This window comes from Heterocephalus glaber, unplaced genomic scaffold (assembly GCF_053883595.1).
Source record: "Heterocephalus glaber isolate CG9 unplaced genomic scaffold, H.glaber_assembly_v1.0 deba00001586, whole genome shotgun sequence".
NCBI classification, from domain to species: Eukaryota; Metazoa; Chordata; class Mammalia; order Rodentia; family Bathyergidae; genus Heterocephalus; species Heterocephalus glaber.
In genome coordinates, this window is record NW_028258364.1 from 10287544 (window position 1) to 10292503 (window position 4960).

Genomic DNA, 4960 nt, shown 5'->3' on the forward strand with positions numbered 1-4960 from the left:
TAGTCTTCTTTAAACAAGTGCTTAGAGGAGATTAAGCAGATTTTTAAAAAAAATTTTTGAGACAGGGTCTTGCTATGCAGTTCAGGGTGACCTTGAATTCACCATGTAGCCAAGGCTGGTCTTGAACTTGCAGTGATCCTCCTGCCTCAGCCTCCTGAGTGCTGGGATTACATATGTGCACCATCACGTCTGGCCCTTAAGCAGAAATTTTGAAGACTGCAGGGGGATCACATAGTCCTGGCTTCCCCTTGGCCTAAGAGAGTCCTATTAAAAAGAGTCCAAGTGGCAACAGATCTCTAGAGTCTTACAGAAGTTACTGGACACAGCCAAACATCCAAACTTGGAAAAACATACTATGCGTTTAGGGAATTGCTCAGTTGACAATCATAGACTAAATCTTCTCATGGATAGTTACTGGTATATCTCCTAGAGAAAATAAACACTTATGCTTTAAAAAAGATTTGCTCTGGGGGAAAGAAATAGAAATTAGAAAGGTGGGCATGAGACTGGAGGAGAATGGGTTCTCTCTCATTGGTCAGAAATCAGCTCCGGGTAGGTAAACAAAATGGAAGACACTATCTTTGTTAGACTGGGTTGGTTCCTTTCATAGGAGGAGGCTGGAATAAAGATACCATAGTACCACAGTAGCATAAGAGGGGTGGTCCCTTTTATCCTACTACTTAACTTTTAGCAAATATTTTAAAAAGTAGTTACTTTGTTTTAGTTGAATGATGAAGAATAAAGACAGAGCCCTGTTCTTATTTCTAAGGCATTTCATGGCTTTAGCAACCTGTGTTAGTCACTTTTCTTCCATTAATTTCAGTCTTTTTTTGCTTTGTTTTTCAAAATGGCAATACATGCTCTAGGATTACTATATGGATCAAATGGAATGATTTATTTGAAAAGTACTCTGGAACTCCAAGGAACTATGAAGATATAAGGAACTATAACAGCCCTCATATTAGGTTGTTATCCTGTCTTAGTCCCTTTTTCTATGACAGAATACCTGAGACTTGATGATTTATAAAGAAGAGAAATTTATTACTTACAGTTCTGGAGGCTGGGCAGTCCAAGATCAAGAACTGGCACGGGCTTTCTTTTTGTCATTCTGTAGTGGAAGGCAAAGGAAAGAGAAAGAACAAAAGCAAGAGTGAGAGAGAAAGGAGAGAGAGAGAGAGAGAGAGAGAGAGAGTCCAAACTATTAATTGCTATCATTCTGCCTTCATGCTCCATGCAACTCGCTTCAGGCTCCACCTCCCAACATAGTTGCAATGGGGATTAAATTTTCAAATCATTTTTCAGATTTGATCTAACTTCTTTGAAATCTTAAGGAGTAGAATTTTGCATGTATATAAAATAAATCCAGGAGTCAATACTTAGAATTAGGAGTTCTGTGACGAGACCAGTCTTAATATAATATAAGTCTAAAGAGCACAGAAAATCTAGAAGAGGAAAGTAGCAAAATTGTGATAGAATTTTGTTCTTCTCTACAATTAAAGTTCTTTGGGGGAAAAATGAGAGAATTCTTAAAGACAGTAATGTAGTCAATACAGGCAAAAAATCACTTATTGACTAAGGTTTTGTCATTAACAACAAAGAAAACCAAAGAAATATTTTTTTCCTTACTGAAAGAATGGCTATAAGGATTAAAATGTATAATAGACATTGGGAAATGGGAAGAAAATGTTCAAATGGGAAGGAGAACAAGGGAGGGGGAAGGGAGAAAGGGGGGAAGGGCCAGAAAAAAAAGACAATATAGAAGAAAAAAAGGTAACAAAGCTTTTGTACATAGCTTGTACATAGGAGGGATTGAGGGGAGAGGGAAGTGGGAAAAAAAGAGGTGGGAAGTATTGTGTATGGGTACAAATTCCCTATGATGAGTGTTATCATTATGCATATGTAAAATGTACCAATAAATGTTTTGCTATTAAAAAAAAGAATGGTCAAACATTTAGATTTATTGAAAAGGGTGAAACTGATTAATTGTTTTTAGCATATATATTCTGGCAGTTTTATAAGGCTCTGAGTACTGGGAAGTCTGAGTTGAATATTGTGACAAGACATTTGGAAATCTAACTTATTAGATGAACCAACAAAGTATATTTATAAAAATATTTGTGTTTAGGTAGTTAGAGGATAATCAGAAATATTTTCTAGAAAGTAGCATAAATTTACCCATATGAATACAGTAATACAAGTTGGTGAATTTCTTTATACTAGAGAATGGGATGATATATTCGAGAGTGACTTCTTCATGATGGGATAGTTTGAGAAGAAATCTAGAGTAGCACCGGCCTTATTGCCATTTATTCAGGCACCATTTTGGGAAGAGGTTGATTGTGTGGGACTGAGCTACAGAACACCTACAGTATAATTTCACTCCAGGAGGTTCAGTGTTACCCTACCACAGAGACTGGGTGAGAGATAGCTACGGGAAGCAGACAGGGACAGGGTCAGGCTAGACATAGATCCCTTGAGAAATTCAAGCTCAGGCCAAAAAGTCCAGAAAGAGGCAGCTGGATTTGAAGGCGATGGCATTGAATCCTGCATTCTGTTTGAGCCTCTGCCTGTTGCCTACATCCAGTGGAGACTAGTGGTCTGATTGCTTCCCCCTGTACCAACGTGAGCAGGGATGTGTCTCAGCTTGGAAGGTTGCCACAATCTGGGGTCTACCGAAGGAATAGCAGAAAACTTTCCAAAGAGGGAAAAAGAATTTAACATACAGATAAGGGAAGCATATAGAACCCCAAATAGCTATGATCAGAAAAGAACCACTCCAAGACTCATCATAGTCAAACTACCAGAAATCCAACATAAGAACAGAATCTTAAATGCTGTTAAAGAAATAAATCACTGACAAGGGAAAAACCATCAGAATTACAGTAGACTTCTCAACATGAACCTCAAAGGTCAAGAGAGCTTGGAATGAAGTGTTTCAAGCTCTGAAAGAAGAAAAACCTTCCAACCCAGACTGATATATCTTGCAAAATTATATTTCAGAATTGATGGAGAACTAAGATATTTCCATGGTAAAGAGCACATAAAGACATTCATGACTATCAAAACAGGACTCCAAAGTTTTCAAGTATATCCTAGAAAGAAACCATGAAACTAACAATGCCAACCTGTCCAATAGAATAAATGCACACAAGAAATACATTTAACCCAAAGAAATTCAGAGACTAAACATCAAAAGATGGAAAAGAATATTCCATGCAATGGAGACCTGAAAACAAATAGAAGTAACTATCCTATTTTCAGGCTTAAAATAGATTTTAAGCCAAAGTGATCAAAAGAGGCAAAAAGATACTACATATTTGTTAAGGGAAATATTCAACAGGAAGAGATAATAATTATTAACATATATGCACCAAACAATGATGCACTCAATTTCATAAAACACACTATTGGGCATAAAATGTCAGATAACCATCAATACAATTATAATGAGGAAACTCAATACCTCACTATCACAAATAGGTTATTCAACTAAACAAAAAAATCAACAAAGAAATATCAGAATTCAAAGAAACCTTTGAATAAATGGACTTAACATATATATATATATATATATATATATATAGAGAGAGAGAGAGAGAGAGAGAGAGAGAGAGAGAGAGAGAGTGTTCCACCCAACAAAAACAGAATACACATTCTTTTTCACAGCACATGGAACCCTCTTCAAAAATAGACCACACACTAGCCAATAAGTCATGGTTAAATAAATGCAAAAGAATCAAATTTTTACCATGCATATTGTCAGATAATAGGGCAATGAAACTTGAAATCAATGGCAAAAGAAACCATAGAAATTAAGCAACAGAAAATACAACATATTCTTGAATAATTGGACAACTCTTGAATAATCAATGGGTTACACAAGAAATTAAGGAAAAATAGGTCAATTCTTAGAATTAAATAATAATTTCAGTATAACAGAACCTGTGGGGACATAATGTAAACCATCCTGAGAAAGGATATTTATAGCTGTGAAAGGCCATGTCACAAAAACAGAGTGGGCCTATAATAAATGAGCTAATGATATACCTCAGTGTTCTAGAAAAACAAGAGAATCCAAATCCAAAGCTAGAACAAGAAAGGAAATTATACAGATCAGAGCAGAAATCAATGAAATGGAGACTAAAAAAAAAATACACCCGCCCCCCAAAATCAATGAATCATCCAATATGGATATCCTGGGAGGTAACTCTCCCCAGGCTCTGTCCAGGTGGCATAGGGGAGGCACAGGGCTCTGCTCCATGATGTATAGTCCCTTGTCACAACATTGGAGAAGAAACTGGGCCTTGTGTCTGCACCTGCATATTCCTACAACTGCTCAGAGTCCTTTGGGCAATGACTGAGGAGATAAACCATGCAGGAAACAATGAGAAAAATAATCAATAAATCAAAGAGGCAGTCTTTTGAAAGAATAAACTAAATAGAAAAACCTTTAGCTAATCTAACCAAAGAAGGAAAAAAAACATAAATCAATACAATTAGAAATGAAAAAGTTGAAATCCAATGAACAATGCTGAATTTCAGATTATTAGCAACTTCACAAACATATACACCAAAAAATTGAAGGACTCAGAAGAAATGGAAATCTAAATATTCAAACAAAAAATCCCTTAATCTAAATAGTTAAAACTCTTGTACACATAGGCATAGGAAAGGACTTTCTGAACAGAATTCTAATGGCACAAAAATTCACACTGAGAAAAAACAAATGGGGTCATACCAAACTAGAAATGTTCGGCACAGCAAAGGAAACAACCAACAGAGTGAAGAGACAACCTACAGAACGGGAAAAATTTTTTGCCACCTATTCCTCAGACAGAGGACTAATATCTAAAAAAGATTTTTAAAAATTCAAAAAATTTAGTCCCCTCAAATAAAAGACCCAATCAAAACATGTGCAACTGAAATGAATAGACAATTCTCAGAAGAAGAAAAAACTGGC

At 36.0% G+C, this 4960-nt stretch overlaps 1 non-coding gene across 1 annotated transcript; it reads left to right on the plus strand.

The window, feature by feature from the left end:
• The first annotated feature begins 4182 nt into the window (after positions 1–4182).
• LOC147823410 (small nucleolar RNA SNORA73 family) lies at positions 4183–4387 on the plus strand. Its single transcript, XR_015443947.1, has one exon. It is a non-coding gene; the product is annotated as a small nucleolar RNA SNORA73 family (small nucleolar RNA).
• Positions 4388–4960: the final 573 nt, after the last annotated feature.